This window comes from Asparagus officinalis, chromosome 4 (assembly GCF_001876935.1).
Source record: "Asparagus officinalis chromosome 4, Aspof.V1, whole genome shotgun sequence".
NCBI lineage: Eukaryota > Viridiplantae > Streptophyta > Magnoliopsida > Asparagales > Asparagaceae > Asparagus > Asparagus officinalis.
The window spans coordinates 17,728,820-17,754,312 of record NC_033797.1 but is presented as its reverse complement, the minus strand read 5'-3'; the positions used below and the strand labels follow the sequence as shown (position 1 = coordinate 17,754,312).

General features: G+C 39.5%; 1 non-coding gene across 1 annotated transcript; it reads right to left on the bottom strand.

The window, feature by feature from the left end:
* TRNAC-GCA lies at window positions 23,097-23,168 on the bottom strand. The gene has a single exon. It is a non-coding gene; the product is annotated as a tRNA-Cys (tRNA).

The following is a 25,493-nucleotide window of genomic DNA, read 5'->3' as shown; positions in this document are numbered from 1 at the left end:
CTATCAACCAGCGTCATATCGAGTGATTTTTCATCCTTTAATGAAAATAAATTTATTATTACAACAATGAATACATTACAAACTATTGAGGAATTTAATTTTATTAAAAAGATAATGGAAATGTTACCTTAATGTTAGTTAGTAATAACAACCCATTGAGTTATTCATCATCCACATCATCGTTAACGATTTTAATAACCGTGTAGTTTTCAATGGATTTACTTGTATTAAACTCTGTAACCTTAACATGGAAACACATATTTCTACCGATTAATCTCTTGATTGCAAGCGGAATCTCCTTGTTGTTTGCATTCTGTTTAAGCAAATACATATCAATTTTTAATTCCATCTATTAAATTAAAACATATTAAAAATTTAATATAATTTCGATATAAATTACCAAACCCAAAGAAGATGATAATTCTGAAGGACCAATTTTCATCAAACGAAGAACGTCGTGATAGAATATTACAAATGTAGTGATGCATGTTCTATTCGTCACTTGTAAGGTAAGTTTGTACCTAAAGTTAAACACATATCTGCGTTATATATTGGTTATGCAATTTAATTTTTATAAACTATAAATAATTTATATTTATAAAAAATTATAATATCATGTTTACTTTTCTTCTACATATTTGATTTCTTTTTTAATGATGATTGCAGTAAAGAACCCTATTAATCTATTTCAACTTGTTATTGCAATTAGCATGAGAAAGATATCGCCAACCAGACAGCTCCTCAATCCCCATGATTTGAGCATTGCAAACAAAATATTTCTCCTAAAAATAGTATAGATAAACATCATATTCATCATCAATTAAACTATTAAAAACCAACAACATAATAAAGTGCATGATAAATTAATTAAAATACTAATATTTTAAGTATATTGAATAATAACAATACATTTTTTATCATTGTATCATGTTTTTTATTTGATATAGTGTTAAAATTTATAATTATATATATATAAAATTCAAAAAATAATTCAATACAAAGATAAATTAAAATTCACTTATATTGCCATCATTCAATTCCTTTACTTTGAAAACATCATCAATTGTACCATCATTAGTTTCAAATTTGATTTGTGTACTTAGCGATCTTGTTCCAGACTCAATAATTTGGTACTGAGTTGGCGCATCAATACAACTAAGTGTAGGCGTCTAAAAATACCTATAGGTGTCCGCACACAGCTCGAGACGGAGAGAAGATGACGAACGTTGTTATCCGAGTCTAAGAGGATTATGTGACGCCGACAAGCGCATGAAGCGAAACGGAGAACCGAATGGCCCGCACGCTCGACAATCAATTCACGCGCGTCAATCAACATGCGCGCGTCAATCAGCTCACACACATAAATCAACGCTCGCCCAACAATCAACTCGTGCGCGTCGATCAGCTCTAAGTGTCTGAACGCGCGCCAATCCGCTCGCGCGCGTCAATCAGATCGTGCGCATCGGTCAACACACCGCGCGTCAATCAACTCGCGCACATCAGTCAACTCGCGCAGAGCGTACAAGTCAACACGACGAGCGAGTAAACGAAACCGACCCACGCCCGCGCGGGTCGACGGAGTTCGACCAGCGCCCCCGTGCTGTTTCGACCCCCGAATGCGTTTTCACGGTTTCAAAACGGTTTTTCGCAGGACTTATCTGTTCCAGGGGTTCCTAACTGACTTAATATCATCTACAAACATGGTTAAGCCGTTATTAACTAAAGATAAGGCCAAATCACTCATTCTTATCCGAAAACCCCCAAACGAAGCCTATAAATACAGACCTAGTGACTCATTTCACAAAAGAAAACATCAAGAGGGTGAAACGCTGCCGAATTAGAGAGTGGAGCATGAATTTCAGAGGGAAAGTTAGATCCCGACAAACTTCAGCATAAAGAGGAAGGCTTTCGAAGGATCTGAACCCGTATTCCCCGTCCGTCCGTTCCTCGAGATTAGGCTTGGTCTTAATCTCGAGAAGAGCTACTGATTTCGCTTGTCGATTTCAACGCTTCAAGCGAATACTTCCTTAGTGAAGTAGGAGCTCTGTCAATTTTTCGACAACCGGATCTGATCCATAGGTGGTCCACGGATATCGACATCCCCGGCACAGGTAAAGATCCCGCACAAGCAGAAGACCGATAAACGATCTCTCTGCATTTGTTTGATAAAGTTATAAACTTTTTATTTTCATTATGTAAGGAGATCTTATAAAAATATTAACTTTTTATTTTATTCGAGTTTATTGTAACGACCAAAGTTGTAATAGATTCAATGACAATAAAAATAACTTTTGAACCAAACAAACTGGTGACCACAGTGGGAGCCGATAGCCTTTCTGCGAAGGCTGACGTGTCGCAACCTCGGATCCATATCCCGGTTGAAGAAAAGGTCGAGTACGAGTTTGACCAACAGAAGTACGAGGAGTATCTGTCATCCTCCTCCTCCAGATCCTCCTCCACTCGCAAGTGCAGGAAGATCAACTCCCCCGTTGATGCCGTAGCTGCACCTTGCAACGCCCCTCCGGCCTCCAACAAGGTCGGATTTACAGATCTGAACTCCTCCTCAATTAGGGAGTTGAGTACTGAAGGCAAGCTAATGCCAACTTGCTAAAGCTTTAGAGCTGGTTGACGGAATTCGCTACGAAGTGGATCTAAAGTCCAGAAAGCATCAACAGCCACAACAGCGAGCGAACAACCCCTCCTCCTCTAAATCATCAATGTATGAATGGATCCAAGTCAAAAGGACCCGTTCAACTCTTGAGGAGCGGATTCAGAAACGCCGCATGTTGCTTGCACACGCGCGTACTCTTGTGCAAAAGACACAAAAGATGTAGAAGAATGACATAGCCAAGAAATAACCAAGGCTACATCAAACTTGGAGGTCAAAGTCTGAATCGGCGGCCGATAAGATCGAAAAACACGGGTCACCCAGATCTGACCCTCCAGCCCACGGGACACTCAGATCCGACCCTCCAGCCCGTGGGATACTTAGATCCGACCCTCCAGCCCGCGGGACACTCAGATCCGACCCTCTAACTCATGGGTCACTCAAATCCGACCCTCCAGCTCGCAAGTCACTCAAATTCGACCCTCCAAGCCGCGGGTCACTCAAATTCGACCCTTCCAACCGTGGGTTTGACCCGCGCCAGATCAAGACAGGAGACATTCTACACCTGTTCCATCGAGTTCCGTCCTTGCTCTGATTAATCCAATACTTCCAGTGAAGCCTCGCGGTAGCGTAGACTTGTTCAAAAGCAAGAAGCTAATGGCGGATCGTCTGGGTCCTTTGCACAAGGATCGAGGTAAAGTTTTGATCAAAAAGTGCTTGGGTCCGGTGATTGAACCCCGAGCAACTACTCGAGTTGGTGGTTGCACACGCCATCACAACAAGTCAGAGCCTTTCTATAATGGGAAAACTCCTACAACTGACCGCCTTAGACTACCAGTCAGTATCCAAGAACCCGTTAAGCTCCCGTGCTCACGAAAGTGTGGCTTTAAATGTGTGACTCTTGAGAACGCCATCAAGGAAATAAGTCATCAGAAGAAAACATGTTCATTAGACGATGACGTTATACCTGAGAAGTCGTGCCAACACGCGATAGGTTACTCCGGTCATATGACCGACGAGTTATACTATCGGGCTGAGGGTAAGAGCAAGTCTTGGAAGAGAAGTACTCGAGAAACAAAATCTTACTGTACGTGTGTCAAACTTATCAGGACAGTATTATCAGCGTGTAGCTGCCTCAAGATCGTTCCACAGAGGATCTCGGTATTCGAGAGAATCTCCAACGGAAAGGCTAAGTCCAAACCAAAGCGTCTCCGTAAGAAGCGATCGACTGTTCATGGTGACGAACTTCCAGAAGTTACAATTAACATGGCTGATAAGGGAAAGTCGGCTTGACCTTCTAGTTCTGACCCCCTCGTATCTCATCGTCTGACTCGGCTACGCGTAGGGATCACTAGACGCAGAGACTACCAGAGAATGCAGAGAGGGTTATCCTCAGATAATGAAGCATCGGATGCTAACTCGGCAATCACTTTTGATAATACGATATCCAGTCTGGGATAATCCTACGAAGTGTTTATGATTAACACCGATGAAGTAGCCAAAATGGTTGAGGAGGCTCTAGCCAAGCAGAAGCAAGCATTCAAAATCGAAACGGAAATAGCTATGCAGGAGATGAGACAAATGCATGATCAACAGATCCGAGCCTTATCAAATCAGATAGGTGAATCCAGTCGTCACAACAATGTTAGCCAGGTAGCTAGCGATTCAGATGAGGATGAACACCTTAATGCTGATAACCCTCCCGTTGACCAGAAATTATGGGTGGTCCCACTAAAAACAACGATGCTGGGGGTGACTATACGAAAAACAACGATGCTGAGGGTGGTCTCACTGAAAACGACAACACTGGGGGTGGCCCCGTTATTCCTCTTAAGAATCGTCTAAGGCCCGATACGAGCGAGGATGAGAAAATAAAAGATCTCGAGAGAAAAATCAACGCTCTAATGTCTGCTCGAGAGGTAAAAAGGACTGGTATTCCATGTCCCTATCCAAGAGAGTGGGATTCAATAGCATACCCGGCGAAGTTCAACCTGATTAACTTCATGCCGTTTGATGGAAAGGGTTCACCTACTCAACATCTGATCTACTTTAAGTCCCACTTGGGTATGATCTTCGACAATGAAGCCTTGATGGTTCGGTCATTCGTTGGCACCCTTCGCGAGACCGCCTTCAATTGGTACCGCCGTCTCAAGTCTGATAGCATCAACAACTGAGACGACCTGGAGAACCTGTTTCTTGTTCACTTCTCTGATGATGACGCCGAGGTGTCAATCAGGACACTCTTCGATGAGAAGCAAAAAGACGACGAGACGGTCGACGAATTTGTCAAGTGCCTCCGGAACAAAGCGATGAACTACCGAGATCCGATCACAGCGGACTTCATCCTCCAAATCCATCATAGCAACCTCTCTTTGGACGTGTTGGAAGTTATGGGAGTAGCATTGTCTAACACCTGGAAAGAGTTAAAGGTGCACGGAGAACGAGCCGAACGCTTCCTTAGAAGGAAGCAAGCCGAGAGAAGCCAACCGATGGCTAACCCTCCAAATTCAAACTTCGCCTCCCGTGGTAAAGGGAAGGCTCCTGTAGCTGCGATTGACGCTAATCAGACATCACAATAGCAATCCCAAAGACAGCAAAAGACTTCGGATCCGAGACTCCAAAAAGAGTACTCCTTTAAGGACGAAGATGTTCCAGCCATTTTCGAGTCACTCCTTAAAAACAACAAGATCAATCTACCACCTATCATGAATCAGGAGGAAGCTGATAACACCTCGGATCTAAAATATTGTGTGTATCACAGGAGGATCATTCATCCTACCAAGGCTTACTTCGCTCTTAAGAATAGCATCCAAACCTTGGTTGAAGCCGGCGTCATAATACTCAATTAAGTCGAATGAAGACTCAGACAAGTATAAGAGTATAAACTGCTTCTCAATACTCTAATAGGTATATGAGTCTAAACTGTTTCCTACCTTTGACGGGAAGTTCCTGGAGAATTTTTATACGTAATAAATAGGTATATGAGTCTAAACTGTTTCCTACCTTTGACGGGAAGTTCCTGGAGAATTTTTATACGTAATATTCTTAAGGATAACCCGGTCATGTAACTGAGTACAATGTCAGACCCAGTTCCGCAAAGGAAGCTGGGGTGGATGATTCATGCAGCGAGAAGTTTCCGGAAGAATGCTACATATAATTTTCTTAGGGATAACCCGATCATTATGAACAAAGTAATAAACACTAAACCCTCACTGTGATTTCCAAACACTCTTTTGCTGAGACGAGATTCGATCACTTCGTTGGATCAATCTTCCATCACAAAACTCCCATTAGTGTTTGACGACTCACAGTCATCCACCACAAAATCCCTCATCGATTAGACTAATTGACGGTGGGACCACCAAAATTCCTTTCGGTTGAATCCACTCAAACTTTTGATGTGTCTGTGTACTTAACATTCCCATGGTTAAAGTCCAAACATAATACAAAATTTTAATATCCTGATCATTGACAATTGTCAAACCCCTCCGTGTTAAGTATTTATCACTTAACACCAGGTGATACGGGTGTATCTTCTCTTCGAAACTTAGCGATCCTCATGGGAGCTTGAGGATATATGATTCTCATAATAGCATGAGAATAAAGGTGTTAAACAGTACAAGGGAACGCAAGTTGGAGCGTGGAACGAGACGACGAGCAGCAGATTCGAAGAATCCAGTTTTCAGCTCGTGAGTCGACTCATACATGTACATGAGTCGACTCATCAGGTTGAGTCGACTCATGCCTGTCATGAGTTAACTCACGAAGTGCAGCTATTTTGTTAAAAGTTTCTGCTTGGTCGACTCATCATTTTATGAGTCGACTCATCAGTCATGAGTCGACTCATATACAATTTTGAGTCGACTCAATAAATCAAGTCCTGTTAGGAAAAGTTTCTGACCAGTCGACTCATAACTGTTCATGAGTCGACTCATCGGAGTTTTTCAGATTCGTTAAGGACTTTATTTACGTGTTTTCCTGTTTGGATTGGGCTTGGTTATTTACCACTTTACCACCCTCGTTTGTACACTTATATAAGGGATTGTTTTAGGGTTTAAAACAACCAGAGAGTTTAGTCAAGAGAGATTAAATTGTAATTGTGATTTGGAGAGCCTGTTCTTCAATTCTAGAGGGAGATTATGAGAGATTGTAAATTGCATACTTATAATCTAGAGAAGGTATTTTCCTTCGCCCAAAACCTGAGTTATTCTTGTGTTCTTATTACTTTTTCCTCAACCCATCTTTGATAATTTCGCGATCAAAGGTGCTCGCACGACAACTCGTATCAAGTTGGTATCAGAGCATCAGATCCGGTGAAGGGGCATCCTGCGTATGGTCCTTACTCGATCACAGTACAAGAAGCTTGTCGAGATCCTTATTTCCTTGGAAGAAGTCCAGAAGATAAGGAAGGAGAAGATGTCTGAAGCAGATAACCCAGCAAGACTTGACGCTATGGAGAAGCAGATAGAGACGATCGGGACTACTCTTTCTCAGCTCGTGGGTCTCATCAATGGAGGGGACAAAAAAGAGGGATCTTCTTCGGAGGGTAAGAAGAAACTTGTTGAGTCCGATGAAGAACGCGAGGAATCAAATTCGGAAGAAGAGGCCGAGGTTGTTAAGTCTGCTTCACATACAGGGAGTAAGAATTATTACCAAAACTTGAAGATTGATTTCAAAGTGGAGATTCCTATCTATGATGGGAGTGTCAATGTGGAGAAGCTCGATGATTGAGTGGAGATTCCTATCTATGATGGGAGTGTCAATGTGGAGAAGCTCGATGATTGGATTGAGCGTATGGAGATGTACTTCGGAGAAGCTCGATGATTGGATTGAGCGTATGGAGATGTACTTCACTCTCTACGGATATTCATCCAAAGAGAAGATCGTGTCCGTGACATTGAAGCTTTCGGGGCACGCGTTGACGTAATGGAAGTCCTATTGCAAACAGGAAAAGAAGGCGGTGTCATGGAACAAATTTAAGGAGCTACGAAGGAAGCAGTTCTATCCTGTAGGGTTCCTCAAAGAGCGTTGGTACAAGTGGTACGACTTACGCCAAAGATTCAATCAGACCGTTCAAGAGTATACGATGGAGTTCCAGCAGCAGGCGATGGTTCTAAACATCACAACGGATGAATACTCTATTTTCATGAAATACATGATGGGTCTGAATGATTATATCCGGAAGGAAATGAAGCTGTTCACGGTCAAGACGATTGTAGAGGCGAGCGTAAAGGCAATTACCATAGAGGGCAAATAGAAGAAGGGCAATGAAATGAAGGGTGATTCCAAACAATCGGGAGCCAAGTCTAGTGGCTCTCAACATAAGGAAGAGAAGAAGAAGGGTGATTCGAGAAAGGCAGGATTGACATGCAATCACTGCAAATAGACAGGGCACGTGGCTGATCGTTGATGGGAAAAGTACCCCCATCTGAAGCCGAAAGGGTTGAAGAAGAAGGAGGAGAAGAAAGCATACGTGATAGCGTAGGGTCCGAAGGAGGTTCCCGGGATGATAGAGCCCAACAGCAGCCTCAACCTTATGACGGGGAAAAAGGCCGTGAAAGAAGACGACGACCCGAGGGAGCAGCTCTTTGTTTTGAAGTTGCAGGTCAAGACTAGCTTGGTGGATGCCATTGTAGATACAGGGAGTTAGAAGAACCTGATATCTAAAGCATTAGTACAGAAGCTAGGATTGAAGACGGTAAAGCATCTGAAGCCCTATCCATTAGGGTGGATTTAGAAGGAAGCGGGATTGAGTATGGTGAACCAGTGTATGTTTTGCACTCGATGAGTCATATATTGACGAGGTCACATGCAACGTGGTTCCGTTGGATGTTTGCCAAGTTATTTTGGGCAATCCTTACTTGTGGGATAGACACGCGGTATATGATCGGCGGGCCCAAAAGTATACGTTCACCAAGGATGGCGCGTAATTCATTTTTTATTCGACATCTCTTCCATAGCAGATGAGTTTGGTGACGGTGACTCAGGCTAAGAGGTTGGTGAATGCGGGCAGGGAGTTCGTTTTGTTGTTCATTCAGCCTTATGAAGAGTAGCTGAGTAGGATATGCTTATCCACCTTGAGCAAGCTTCAGGAGGGAGATCTTGACAGTTTGAAGGCCAAGTATACGGACTTGTTTTCGGAAATCACGGGACTACCACCATGGCGAGGTGTAGAGCATGAGATTATGTTGACCGGTGAGAGTTCCTTGCCAAACATAGGCCTATACCGCATATCAGTACAAGAGTCCGATGAGATCAAGAAACAAGTTCAGGAGTTCTTAGAGACGGGAGTGATAGTGCCAAGTTGTTCACCTTGCGGGTCGTCGGTGTTATTGGTGCCCAAAAAGGATGGAGGCTGGCGCATGTGCGTGGATTACCGGGCGCTCAACAAGATAACGATCAAGAATCGTTACCCACTACTACGGATTGATGGTCTTATAGACCAGTTGGAGGGAGCGAGGTTCTTTACGATGTTGGATCTGATGTCTGGCTATCATCAGGTAAGGATTCGGGAGGAAGACACTTGGAAGACGGCGTTCAAGACCAAACAGGGCCTGTTCGAGTGGTTGGTGATGCCGTTTGGGTTATGTAATGCTCCGACGACTTTTATGAGGCTCATGAATGATTTTTTGTGACCTTTCATAGAGGATTTTGTGATTGTGTACCTTGATGATATTTTGGTGTACAGCAGGACTTAGGAGGAGCATCTTGTTCATGTGGAGAAGGTGTTTAGGGTGTTGCAGGACGGACAGCTGAAGCTCAATGGGAAGAAGTGCGAGTTTGGGAAGGACGCGTTAGTGTATCTAGGCTTCATCATGGGGAAGGGCCAGAGGAGGATAGATCTGGGTAAGGTGGCGGTGATCACGAAGTGGCCGACGCCAAAGACAGTGACTTAGGTGAGAAGCTTCATGGGGGCTTTCCAGTATTTGCGCAAGTTTATTCGATATTTTTCGACTTATGCGGCACCGTTACATGGCCTCACAAAGGCTAAGGTTCAGTTCGAGTGGTGGAGGACGCATGAAGGGGTTTTTCAGTTGCTAAAGAGGAAGATCTCGGAGGCACCGGTATTAGCTTTGCCGAATTTGCAGCGGACTTTCGAGGTGGAGACTGACGCGTCGAGTTATGCGATGGGCGCGGTGTTGATTCAGGATGGGAAGCCAGTGGAATACCATTCTGAGATGTTTACATGTACTATTACAAACTACCCGACCTATGACAAGGAGTTCTATGCACTTTATCAGGCGATTAAGCATTGGAGGGTGTACTTGTTGGGGAAGGAGATTGTTGTGCACTCGGATCACAAGCCGTTGGAGTTCTTACATGCCCAGACGAAGCTACAACAGGCGCGTCACATGAAGTGGATGTCTTATTTGATGGTTTTCAACATCATTATTAGGTACAAGAAGAGGGCGACAAACAAATTGGCCGATATGTTATCTCATCCGCCTGTAAGGGCTTTATTGGTGGCGACGTGTATTCAGCCTTTGGTTCCTTTAGAGTATGTACAGCTGTACGCATCCAGTAGAGACTTCGGTAGTATGTTCGAGCAGGCGAAGGCTGGTCAAATGGGAGTGTATGCACTTGCAGAAGATGGCTTGTTGTATCGTGGGACATCATTATGCATTCCGAAGGAGGGTGATAGGTTGCAATGGATTAGGGAAGTACATACCTCGCGTGTGCAAGGGCATTTTGGAGTTCAGAAGACGCTTCTCAATCTACGGCGACATGTGTTTTGGCCACGGATGCTTGATGATGTGACCAAGTATGTTGGAGGGTGTAAGTTATGCTGTATTTCGAAGCCTTCTAACAGGAAGGGGGATTGTACCTACCACTACCAGTTCCTTCTAGGCCGTGGGAGAGCATATCTATGGATTTTCTAGGAGGGTTGCCGACTACCAAGCGCGGGCATGACTATTTGTACGTTGTGGTGGACCGGTTCAGTAAGATGGTGATTTTGATTCCTTGTAAGAAGACCGTGATGGGAGAGGGTACAGCACAGTTGTTCTTCGAGCATGTGTGGAAGCATTTTGGGTTGCTGAGTTCGATAATTTTGAATCGGGATAGCCGCTTTCTCGGATATTTTTGGGATTCTTTGTGGAGTTTGATAGACACTAAATTGAAGAAGAGCACAACCTTTCATCCACAAACAGACGGGCAAACGGAGGTAGTCAACCTGACTATGGTGCATATGTTGCGGGTGTATAATTTTAGGCATCCCAAAACTTGGGATGAGAGCTTACCATATTTACAGTTTGCTTTTAATCGGGCGATTTATAGATCTTCGGGAAAGTCATCATTTGAGACTTGTTATGGATTCTTACCGCCGAGTCCGTTTGATCTCGTGTTTTCGAGTGAAGCTACGACAGACGGTAAGGAGGGGAATGAAAGACAACGTGCTCGGCGATTTCTAGAGAAGATTGCGCATATTCATGCCGTGGTTGAAGCTCAATTGAAGAAATCACAAGCCAAGTACAAGGCGAAGCATGATCAGCATCGGGTTCCTTGTAAATTTGGCATAGGCGACATGGTATGGCTGAAATTGGGTAAGGAGAGGCTAAAAGGAGAAGGAAAGAAGTTGAAGCCTATTCGTTATGGTCCGTTTCACATTCTCGATCAGATTCAACGCTTTTAGGCTGGATTTGCCGCCTTACTTAGGCATGTATTCGGTGATCAATGCTAAGTATTTGAAGTTGTTTGAGCCTCCATTGCTGGATGATGAAGGTGATGACAAGGTGATCTTGCCACATGTTGAAAACTTGTGGTTTGATAGAGAGAAGCCGCTAAAGGAAGATTGCATTTTGGAGCGAAAGACGACCACGACGAGACGGGGGATGAAGGAGTCATTTCTCATTGGACGTCAAGCTCAAGTTCCTAGCAAGGCTAAGTGGTTCAACAAGGAAGGAGGAGCTCGCGAGTTTCCTCAACTGAAATTCTAACTTGAACGGGACTTCAAGTTCCTAAAGGGGGGACCCATGATACGGGTGTATCTTTTCTTTGGAACTTAGCGATCCTCATGGGAGCTTAAGGATAGATGATTCTCATGATAGCATGAGAATAGAGGTGTCAAACAGTACAGGGGAACGTAGGTTAGAGCGTGGAACGAGACGACAAGCAGCAGATTCGAAGAATCCAGTTTTCAGCTCGTGAGTCGACTCATACATGTACATGAGTCGACTCATCAGGTTGAGTCGACTCATGCCTATCATGAGTTGACTCACGAAGTGCAGTCGTTTTGTCAAAAGTTTCTACTCGGTCGACTCATCATTTTATGAGTCGACTCATCAGTCATGAGTCGACTCATATACAGTTTTGAGTCGACTCAATAAATCAAGTCCTGTTAGCAAAAAATTTTGACCAGTCGACTCATAACTGTTCATGAGTCGACTCATCGGAGTTTTCCAGATTCGTTAAGGACTCTATTTACGTATTGTCCTGTTTGGGTTGGGCTTGGTTATTTACCATTTTGCCACCCTCGTTTGTACACCTATATAAGGGATTGTTTTAGGGTTTAAAATAACCAGAGAGTTTAGTCAAGAGAGATTAAATTGTAATTGAGATTTGGAGAGCCTGTTCTTCAATTCTAGAGTGAGATTGTGAGAGATTGTAAATTGCATACTCATAATCTAGAGAAGGTATTTTTCTTCACCCAAAGTCTGAGTTATTCTTGTGTTCTTATTATTTTCTCCTCAACCCACCTTTAATAATTCCGCGATCAAAGGTGCTCGCACGGCAACTCGCATCACCAGGAACCCCCTCTGAGTGATTTGTACAAGTCAACACTCCCACTGTGAGTTGTACTTCCACTCCCACCGTCTACCTGGTCAAACCTTCCCACAGTTAGGACCATAACCAAAATCTCCTCTCGATTCCTCCAATGAACGAGAGGTCCACGAATCGAGCGATCAAACCTTCCTACAGTTAGGATCATATGAACGAGAGGTCCACGAATCGAGCGATCAAACCTTCCTACAGTTAGGATCATCTCAAACCTCCCACTTGGTCAAACCTTCCTACAGAAACCTTCCTACAGTTAGGATCATCTCAAACCTCCCACTTGGTCAAACCTTCCTACAGTTAGGGCCAAAGCTAAAATCTCCTCTCGATTCCTTTCATAAATAAGAGGTCCACTTTCAAATCGAGTGATCAAACATTCCTACAGTTAGGGTCACCTTAAACTCCCGCTCGGTCAAATCTTCCTACAGTTAGGGCCAAAATCACAATTCGCTCTCGATAAATGAGAAATTCATTTTTAGTTTGGTAATCAAACCTTCCGACAGTTAGGATTATCTGAATCCATTTGATTCTCGGAGTGGAAATCCCACTATTAGTTTCACCTTGTCCGGATTCTCGAAGTGGAGATCCCACTTGGAGTTTCCTTCGCAACTGGAAATAGAATATAAAATTTTTCTTTTTCAGTATCAGGTTCGTCTTTGCTCCAAGAGAAGGCACCATCTTTTCAACCCTCATAATCCGTGCCTTACACGTACGGGGAATTTTATCCCGAATCCTAAGCAGGGATAAGTCAATGCCTAACACGCATTGCCGGTTTAGTCTTTCACCGATTGAAGAAGACACCAGAATCCAAGTCTGGGGAATTTTATCATGAAACCTAAGTAGGGATAAGTCAGTACCTAACATGCATTATCGGTTAGTCCTTAACCATAAAAAAAGGACAAAAGCCCACATATTCAACATTGTGGCAGGTTGTTATTAATAACACCATAATCCGTGCCTTACACACACGGGGAATTTTATCCCGAATCCCAAGCAGGGATAAGTCAATGCCTAACACACGTTACCGGTTTAGTCTTTCACCGATTAAAGAAGACACCCGAATCCAAGTCTAGGGAATTTTATCCCGAAGCCTAAGTAGGGATAAGTCAGTGTCTAACACGCGTTGTCGGGTAGTTTATTTCTGTGAGAAAGACGAAGTCTACATATTCAATATAGTAGCACTAAGAGAGTTAACTCTCTTAGTACAATGTCACATGCGGAACAGACTTAAACAATCTGCATGCAAGTTTAATTCAAACGGTAATCGGTAAAGGCATGTCAAATTCGTTGAAGGCTGAGGATTTGCCAAAAATCCTAAGTCTACGTCTGATACACGTCGCTGTTTAGTCTTTTCATAGGAGAAAGACGAAGTCTACGTATTCAATATCGTAGCACTAAAAGAGTTAAATCTTTAGCACAACGTTACATGCAGAACGGATTTAAACAATCTGCATGCTAGCCCGACTCAAATGGTAGTCGGTAAAGACTAATCAAACCCGTTGATGGCTGAGAATTGACTCAAATGGTAGTCGGTAAAGACTAATCAAACCCGTTGATGGCTGAGAATTTGCCAAAAATTCTATAAATACGAGTCATTGACGCATCAGCTACCCGTTGATGGCTGAGAATTTGCCAAAAATTCTATAAATACGAGTCATTGACGCATCAGCTTCATTAGCTGGTCTCGTGACTTGAGCATCCAACGACTTCGGGATAAGATCCATATCTGCAGACGAAACAATTTTAATAGTTGGTCCTGCAACCTAAAATTTGGGACCGTCACGCTCCAACGCTTTAAGAGCTTAAACTGTGCAGACTCTAGCAAACATACGAGTATAAACTGTGTTAACGCCGGTCAACACATTACAACAAAAGTCAACGCTAGACGACGCGTTACAGTAAAGGTCGATGTCAGCCAACACATCGATAATTTTGCCAAAATAAGGCAAAGGATGATTCCAGGAAGTTCAATCGCATTCAGATGTGAATTTCAGACGAAGATGATCAGTTCAAAGTCAACTCAACAACAAGAGCTAAATTCAAAAGCTTACGCATCAATTTCAGTTCAACATTTCGACAATGGCCAGACGATAAACGCAGCGCCAGAAGAACTTCATCTATTCGACAAAACACTGAATAGACTGAAGGCTGAAGAAGTCAAAAATTAAAGCAGGTTACAGGCCCCTCTACGAGATTAAGGAAAGGGTCTATCTTATCCAAAGCATTCCTAACTCTTCTATAAAAGAATGAGTCTGAAATACTTTAGAGGGGGTATCTGTAGGCGTCTAAAAATGCCTATAGGTGTCCAAACATAACTCGAGACGGAGAGAAGATGATGAACATCATTATCCGAGTTTAAGAGGATTATCTAACGCCGACAAGCGCATGAAGCGAAACGACGAATCGAATGGCCTGCGTGCTCGACAATCAATTCGCGTGCGTCAATCAACACGCGTGCGTCAATCAGCTCGCACACGTCAATCAACACGCTCCCAACAATCAGCTCACGCGCGTTGATCAGTTCCATATGTCCGAACGTGCGCCAATCCGCTCTCGCGCGTCAATCAGCTCACGCGCATCGGTCAACACACGCGCGTCAATCAACTCGTGCGTGTCGGTCACTCGCGCGTGTCGGTCAACTCGCGCAGAGCTTACAAGTCAACACGACGAGCGAGTAAATGAAACGACATAAAGTACAAGTCCCGGAAAGCAAAACGCCAAAAAAAAGTTCGGCGGAGGCGGAGGACCCGCGCCGGCGCGGGACGGCACTGGCCGACCCGCCCGCCAAGTGCGGTCGGAGGTGCCCGATCCGCGCAACGCGGGTCCGGCAGCGTCCGACCCGCCGCCCGCGCGGGTCGGCCGGAGTCCGACCCGCCCAAGCAAGGGTCGGATCCGTTAGACCCGCGACCAAGCGTGGGTCGGATCCGTCCGACCCGCGCAAACGCGGGTCAGACCGCGCAGACCCGCACCCCCATGCTGTTTCGACTCCCGGACGCGTTTTCATGGTTTCAAAGCAGTTTTTCACAGGACTTATCTGTTCCAGGGTTTCCAACTGACTTAATATCATCTACAAACGTGGTTAAGCCGATATTAACTGAAGATAAGGCCAAATCACCCATTCTTATCCGAAAATCCCCCAACCGAAACCTATAAGGCTATAAATACAGGCATAGGGGCTCATTTCACAAAAAGGGATATCAAGAGGGTGAAACGCTGCCGAATTGGAGAGTGAAGCACGAATTTTAGAGGGCAAGTTATATCCCGACAAACTTCAGCATAAAGAGGAAGGCTTTCGAAGGATCTGAACCCTTATTCCCCCGTCCGTCCGTTTCTCGAGATTAGGCTTGGTCTTAATCTTGAGAAGAGCTACTAATTTCGTTTGGTCGATTTCAGCGCTTCAAGCGAATACTTCCTTAGTGAAGTAGGAGTTCTGTCAATTTTCCGACAACTGGATCTGATCCGTAGGCAGTTCACGGATATCGACGTCCCTGGCACAGGCAAAGATCCCGCACAAGCAGAAGACCGATAAACGATCTCTCTGCGTTTGTTTGATAAAGTTATAAACTTTTTATTTTTATTATGTAAGGAGATCTTATAAAAAGATTAACTTTTATTTTATTCGAGTTTATTGTAACGACCAAAGTTGTAATAGATTCAATGACAATGAAAACATCTTTTGAACCAAACACTAAGAAAAAAGATAAGTAAAATAATTACTTATGATTGTGAATAAATTTTATAAAAAAGTAATTATATTATTTCATAAGAAGCTACAAAATACCCTTGAGTTTGAACAGCATCATTATTATCACTTAGATATATAAAAATTTGTAGCATATGTGGATGAAAGGCTTGTTAATCTTTTCACTGCGAAAAGAAAATTAACAGAAATATAACATAATGATATGTATATATTTAAAATCATGCAAGTTAATAATTAGACATACAAATGTAAATTATCATATATATATATATATATATATATATATATATACAAACCGGTCACAATAATAACCAATGAGCTTTGATTCTCCCATTTTAATTTTTCCTCCAGAGCACATGATAAATATTCCCACAAAGTGATAGCTATGGTATTGAACCTGATAAAAGAAAAAATATATTAAATATTTATGTTATAAAATATATTTGTGTATATTTCATATAAACAATAATAAAATCATAATTTACTCATTATCATAAATTGTAAACCTTTTAAACAAAACTTTTTCCCATTCCTGTCCATGCTATCAATCGCATAAATTTTCACCAACTAATTCAATCACACACACACACAAGAGAAAATAATTTAAATTTAGTATAATTTGACATATATGATAATCTATGAGGAATATAAATTTAATGCATACATATAAGAAATTCTTTTGAATCGATTTCTCGATGCAATCTCTTCGTAAGGAAGAAATTCGAATTTGTATTTTTCTATATCATCATCATCCTCCTCTAAGACATTGATGTTTGTACGATAACATAAATAAATAGATACTAGAGTGCTTACTAGGTTGTACATCTTACTTTTAGTAACAATCTTTACATTTGAGAAAATATAGATTTTTCCTTATTATACTAATTTTCTCAATTGTATTGCATCATTCTTACGGTAAAAACAATGTACATGAGTGTTCTATTTAAAATTAGATAAAACACATCATAACCAATCTAAATTTATATTATTTAAGATTAAAATTATCGATATACATAAAAATTTAAATGTACCTCGTTATCAAGGAGAATAAAGTTAGTTCTGGATGAGATTCCAGTATTTACATTTTGTCCTTCCCATATTCGAGTGATTTTTCCTTTCAAGATGACAACATTTTCATCTAATCGATGATCAATTAATGGGTTGCATGATACAATTTTAATTATTTTGTTCAGACATCTTGAAAAAATATCCATAAATTAATTTAATATGAATTCAATTATTAGTATATATTTAATTTGTAAATTTAGAAACTAATTTATTTAGGAAAAATTTTATATTTGCCAAAAAATTAATTTAATCAAAATAAAAAATATTTTAATTTTGAGCGCTAATATTATATAGTATATATATATATATATATATATATATATATATATATTATATATATATATATATATATATATATATATATATATATATATATATATATATATATATTATATATATATATATATATATATATATATATATATATATATATATATATATATATATATATATATATATTATAATACTCACAATATGTTTAAAAACTAAATACATATTTTAAAATATTTAATTACTGTAATGTTATAAAAAACTAAAAAATATAAGTTTAAAAATTTAAATTGCCAATAATATTTTATAAACATTACAAATATATTCTATTTAAAAATTTAATTGCTGTAACATTATAAAACCCTATTTTCCAAAATATATAATTTCTATGGTATTTTACAAAACTAAAAAATAATATTTTAGTTATATATTATTTAGTATATAATATTTAGTTATATAATATATATATATTATATATATATATATATATATATATATATATATATAATATATATATATAATATCTATAATATATAATATTATATATATATTAAAAATATATATTAATACCCACAATATGTTTAAAAACTGAATACATATTTCCAAAATATTAATTACTGTAATATTATAAAAAACTAAAAAATATAAGTTTAAAAATTTAAATTGCAATAATATTTTATAAACATTACAAAATATATTCTATTTAAAAAATTTAATTACTGTAACATTATAAAAACCCTATTTTCCAAAATATTAATTGCTATGGTGTTTTACAAAACTAAAAAATAATATTTAGTTTAAAAATTTTAATTGTTGTAACATTATAAAAATCCTATTTTCACAAATATTAATTGCTATGGTATTTTACGAAACTAAAAATAATGTTTTAAAAAATTTTAATTTATGAAATATTTCAAAAATGAAAAAAACATTTTTAATAAATATTTTAAACGATTTAATATTTTAAATAACCTAAAATATATCAACAATTCATAAATGATAAATAATAATTGCTAATAAAAAATGATAAATTATAAATAATATATGATAATAAACATTTTAATCCATATCAATAACTAACACTACAAAAATTTCATCATTGCTCTAACCCGAAAGTCTTCATGACTCATCGGACCTCGTCATCACTATGCACATCCTGTCAATCTCCATCTCCTTAAAGGCATATCAGAATCATCATTGCTCTAACCCCAAAAGTCTTCATGATTCATCGGACCTCGTCATCACTATGCGCATCCTGTCACCCTCACATTAAACGCCTAGGTGACTCACCCTCTTCAGCAGTCGACACCTATAACACAGATGATGACTGAGCCACCAGGTTGACTCGACCAAAGTTACCTATCTACCCTTCCGATCTGCTATAAAAGGAAACTGAGGCCTACTACCTAGGGTAAGCAATTCTGAGTAGCTTTCTTTGCTACGTTACTCTTACTTCTCCACTTAAGCTCAATTCTGACTTGATCGTCGGAGGAACCACTGGAGATCCCAACTCTGACCTCTCACGAGTTATTCATGTGCGTGATAGGACTTCTGGCTCAGAAACCAGCCATCTGAGGATGCTTGAGGACCCTAACCCCCCTCATAATCCACAAAACTAACCCCTTATTTAATAATTGACATCAACATAAGCTTAGTAGAATATAATATAACATATTATATTATGTTATTTTATATTATAATATATCATATTATATAATAAATAATATCATAATATTATATACAATATAATATGAATATTTAATATATTACATTACAATTAATATAATACATTAAAATTATATCTTATAGTATTAATTTCATAATTATTTTATATTTAGCTAATATGATTAGCACTATATTAGTAGTGAATATATGAATGTTCCAAAATTATCTAACTTATCTCAAATTATTCCACTATGAGAGTTGGGGTAAATTTTGGTCCAGGGGGCAATTTTTTTTTCATATGAGTGGGATAATTTTGTTCCATGTGGGCTAATTATCCATTTAGTGGTCCAAAAAATCAATAACATCAAAAGTTATTGTTTGAATCCCATTTTCCCAACCAATAACACAAAAAGCATTGTTCTAAACTTTATCCCAATTAACCCCATGTTACACCAACCAACAACTAGGGCTGTCCAAAATACCTGCCGGCCCGGGCCTGGCTGGGCCTCGGCCCGGAAATCCGGGCCAGGCCGGGTTCCGGGCCTGGGTCCAGGTTACCCCAGCGGCGCCCGACCCGGGCCCGGCCCGGCCCGAAACAGGGCCGGTGCTGGGTCACATCCTGGGGTGCGCCGCCGGGTCAACGCCCGGGCCGGGCAGCCCGGGACCGGAGCCCGGCCCGGGTGGCAACGGTCACCAGTGGTGACCGTTGCCGGAATCCAAAACGGCCGGGCCAGGCCGGCCCGGCCCGGCCACAACGGCAAAAAACGGCCGTTTGACAATTTTGCCCCCAAAAACGGTCAAAAAACGGCTATTTTGTGAGGTTATTTTGGTCATTTGCCGAGGGGGCTGGTTCTATAAATAGAGGGGGGTTTTCATTTGTTTTCTTCACACCAAAAACTCATCTGTTCTCTCTTATACTCTCTCTTATACTCTTATACTCTCTTATTTATACTTTCTAATCCTTTCATCAAATGGCTTCCGGATCTGATTATGAAGAGCAAAACCTATCTCCCGATCCTGAAATGAGTCCTCCTACTATGATTCCTCCTACTGGGTCTACTCCTACCGAAGTTAATCCCGAATCCGACGGCGACGAATCTGCACCAAGAGCTCCTAAAAGGCCAAGATCCGATGTGTGGAATTTTTACGAGAAGATCGACGTCACCAAGGATGAACACGGTAGGATCCTCACCCAGAAGGCTAAGTGTGCATTGTGCAGCAAGATTTTTCAAGCTCATTATAAGAGCGGCACCAACCACCTCAAACGCCATTTAGATAAACACAACAAAGGCCAGACTCCTCAAGGTGATATCCGACAATCTATGATTTCTCAATCCTCCTCTTCTGGTAGTCTCGGTAGTTGGAACTATGACGCTGCCAGAGCCAGGAAATGCGTAATCAGGTTTATCGTTCTTAAAAACCTTCCTTTTAAATTAGTAGAAGATGATGAATTTGAAGATATGTTTAGAGATGGTTTTTATCCTGCATTTAAAAAATTTTCTCGTCAAACCTGTCAACGTGATATTTTAAAATATTATCAGCAAGAACAAGAAAAAATAATTTCTTATTTTAAAAATTTAAACTGTAAATTTTCTTTAACTTCTGATATTTGGACATCTAGAGCACAAACTGGATATTTATGTATCACAGCACACTGGATTGATGAAAATTGGCAAATGTTTAAAAGAGTTGTTTCTTTTATTGCAATAGAAGAGTCACATACTGGTGCTAATGTTGCAAATTTAATAATTGAAGAACTTATGAAATTAGAAATTTCAGAAAGAATATTTTCTCTTTCACTAGATAATGCAAGTAATAACAATGTAGCTGTTGATTTTATCAGATCATCTTTATCATTGCCATGTCATGGTGATCTTTTTCATATTAGGTGCATCTGTCATATTTTAAATTTAATTGTTCAAAGTGCATTTACTGAAATTAAACCCATGATAGAAAAGGTTAGAACAGTTGCTTACATGCATAGTGCTTCTGAACAAAGACTTAAAAGATGGAAACAATTTTGTAAAAGAAAAAATGTAAAGCCTAGACTAATTCCAAAAGATGTTGACCATAGGTGGAATTCCACATATGCAATGTTAAGTGTAGCAATAGAATATAAAGACATTATAACTGATTTTATAAACTATTATGCTTCTAGTTCTAGTTCTGGTAGCACTTATGGAATAACTGAAGATGAATGGACAGTTATATGTAATTTAAATAAAATGTTATAAGTTTTTTATGATGCTACAATGTTATTATCTGGCTGTTATTATCCAACCATTACTTTAGCTGCTTTACCAAATTTTAAATATTCAAAATTTTTTGGGAAATATCGTATGGATGCTACTTTTGGACCTATGATTTTTCAAATGGAGAGCAAATTTAATAAGTACTTTAGGCCTATTCCTCATATTTTTGGTTTGGGTATTCTTATTGATCCATGCTTGAAGGATATTGGCCTTCGAAGTTTGTTACAATCCTTGTATGGTAATTAGGTTATAGACTTAGATGATGGAACCATCATTACTGCTACTACTCATCATTTAGCTATTAGAAGTTATTTTCAAACCTTATATGATGAGTATGCAGCTAGACATGGTGTAACTACACAACAGTCTACAGCTTCGGTTTCTTCGAGCTCATCCCGAGCCCGAGGTAAAAGTGTAAGTTTTGATAGGTATGCAATGGTAGCTGAGCTAACTGGTGGATCTGGACTTGGATCGTCATCATCGGAGGTTTCTGAAATAGATGAATATTTTTCTGCTTCTTTAGTTAGATGTCAAGGAAATGCTTTAGATATTTTGCAATGGTGGAAAGTATATGGATCAGTTTCATATCCTATACTTTCCACCATGGTTCGTGACTTACTAACAGTGCAGGTTTCGACGGTAGCTTCGGAATCCGCCTTCAGCACAGCAGGTCGTTTGATCGACGATCACAGGACATGCTTGGATCCGTATACTGTACAAGCGGTGATGTGCTTACAAGATTGGTGGAGGTACGAGAAGCGAACGCAAGGCATCGATCGGATGGCTGGAATTGAAGATAAATTTGAAGAATTAGGACTACCAGATAGATATAAAGAATAGATTGTAGTTTTTATATCTTAGCTTAAAATTTATAAAGAATTATTTTGAAAATAATTGCAAATGATAGTGATATAGGTGAGTAGGCGCCAACCTAGTTGGGATTTACTTATCTATTGTGATGCGATTAATTCCAAAATAAATTTGTACTTGTAATTTGTAAATGATTTATTAATTATTAATAAAGAATTTGTTTTTATCATTTTTATTTGTAATTTATGTCATTTTAAGTAATTAATAAAAGTATTGTTTTTATTATTTTTCTTGTCTTTTTTTTTATAAATTAAAATTTAAATAAAATTAAAAAATTTTGGAAAAAAAAATTTAAAAAAATAAAAAAAATAAAAAAAAATGAAAAACACCCGGGCCAGCCCGGAACCCGGCCTGGTCGGGCCTGGGCCCGGGCCCGGACCCGGCCCGGGGTACCCGGGTCCGGGCGCGGGCCGGATTTCCGGTCCGGGCCGGGCCGGCCCGGATGGACAGGCCTACCAACAACCACCTCCACCCCCCCCCCCCCGCGCCAAATTAGAGGGACTAATTTTGAAGAAATTTATATAAGGTTTGAGGGGTAATATCAATTTGAATAATTTGAGGGCCTACTTCAAAAATATCAAATCTGAACTAACTTAAATAACTTAAATAACATTTGAGAGATAATGTCAATTTCAAAAATTCGAGGGACTAATTTAAAATTATCAAATATGTAAGCCTGTAAGGTACTAAATTCCCAAAGAAAAAAAGATTAAAAAAAAACTAGCAAACGAGAGGGACTGCTTTGAACTACGTACCTTATACAAGTTTTGAGAATTAATTTGAGCGACTAATTTCAAAATATCAAATATGGAATACGTAAGCGGAAATTTCAAAAAAAATGGATATTTCAAAATAATAATATAAAATTAAAATGATTCAATCGTTAAGGGCCCAACCGGGTTCGAACCGGTGACCTATTGATCTGCAGTCAATTGCTCTACCACTGAGCTATGGACCCAACCGGACGCTGGAGTTTTTATTTAGTTTCATTTAATATGTAGTGTGGGTCTCGACAATCAACACACACACATATTATAAGTTTATAATCAGTTAATAATATTCACTTGTACATAGATAGACATTATACCTGCTTTGATATAGTAAAACAACAATTCAGAATCTAATTTTGTTAGTGTCAACATGTCGTCAATGGGGGTTTGTTATGGCCAGGTCAAATTTTATTCATGAAAACTACCCCAATTCCATATAGTTTGAATGCGATCTACTTTTTCTTCAGATAATAGATCCATCTCTTGTTCTTTTGCGTGCCAAATTTCTCACTGACTCTTGGCCCTTGTTTATATATATTGTGTTTATTCTCATCAAGATTGTGATATCTCACCTGCCAAAATTGTCCTTAATCTTCATATGATTAGCAATTACCATCTTGGTGCCTTAATTTAGGGACACACCTATGCGTGCGCAGTGCATGTCATCATCAATCGGGTAGCCTAGGGCTTGACCTAATATTTTTGTTGAATTTAGATTTTTCTTAAGATTTTTCTTTTGGGGGCCAAAAAATTTTCGGGACCAAATCATGATCTGTTGGTTGCTTTATTTATAACTATTTTTACTTAATTCGTTATGGTCCATCTTAAAGATCAATAAGCTATGTAATTTCTTTTGAAATGTATTGCCAGACCCACGCGTTATTGTGTTCAAACTTCACGAGGCTATGTACGCTTTGAAGTTTGAAGTGCAGTCGTATAACGTGGAAATTAATTTGAGATTGATTTTGACTTCTTTGATTAGTAGGTCATGAAAATGATAAGATTAAACTAATTAAAAAGTGTTTACCAATTGCTAGTAGTCAAAATAAGGCAGGACTTGGCTGTTAGATTGCTTTTTTTAAAAAAAAATTTTTTGGCCTTTGTGTAGAAACAGAAAGATGAAAGCTTATTAAAGATTTTACCAATTGCATAGAGGTCCCTGATTATTAGAATGCTGTCTCCTATTAATTAAAATTAAAATAAATCAACATCAGCATGAATTAACTCAACTAAAACATTAATATGAAATAATCAGAGCAGTTAACTAAACTCTTGTTATATAATATCTTCATCTTTATCTTAATATAGTATCTATCCATCACATGGGCTCTTACTCCTCGTGCCTCTATAGGAGGAAGCTATACATCTGCTGACATTGTACATACGTCTGAGTTGTGTTAGGATCCAAGCAACTTGGGGAATCCACCCATAAAAGCTAGCTGTTAAGGGGAAAGAACCAAGTCACTTAAATACCCCATCAAGCTTCCCATTTTACTCGATGTGGGACTTAGGCATCTCATACTACCCAAGTCCCTAACATAGCACCGCCCCTGAGAGCCGACGTCCCCGCGGCTGCACTCTATGACGCTTCACTCGGCGTTGCTTTACTCGGTCTTTCCGGTCAGCCCCTACGCCGGTCAACCCCTCCACAGGTAGCCCTTTCCGTGACGCCGACAACCAGTTCTGATACCAATTGTTAGGATCCAAGCAACTTGGGGAACCCACCCTTAAAAGCTAGCTGTTAAGGGGGAAGAACCAAGTCACTTAAATATCCCATCAAGCTTCCCATTTTACTCGATGTGGGACTTAGGCATCTCATACTACCCAAGTCCCTAACAAGTTGCGTCATCTAATATATGCTGCAGTCGAATTGGTGGCTAATAAGACTTATCGGCTAGGCTTTTACGGGAGCTTATCACTAATTAAGGGTGAGATTAATTTAACTCAGTCACTAAAGTTTGATGTTCAATTTAAAAAGTTGGTTTAATTTATATAATACTTTTGAATAAAATATACGCTTTGACTAGTAAACGAAATTGTAATTTACAAATAAGATTTTGATATTTCTTCGGACTAGTAACCTTCATATATATAATTTTATAGCATGGAAGGCCTGATTGCTTCTTCTTCTTCTTTATTTCTTTGAAAGGATCTGTAGAGAAATTTATGGCCTTAATGATAGGTTGTGTGTTCATAGAGCAAGCATCTCAATTAACGTAGGGACGACAATCAGCTAAAAGAGAATCATGCATGTGCCCCTCCACCACTTCACGGTCTACAATTGGAATAGATGCTAAATTATGGTAGGAAAGAAAGTTATTGACTTTTATCATCAAGAATATACAGTCCTCAAGAGATTACTACTTTTAATCATAATTATTGATCATCTAAAATTGTTAGTATTTTATAATTAGTTTCATCGCACTATAATTTTATTCCTCATACTTGAAGATTAAATCTAGTAATTTTCACTGCACAAAGACATTAATTTGTCATGCTTGGGTTGGCTTAGA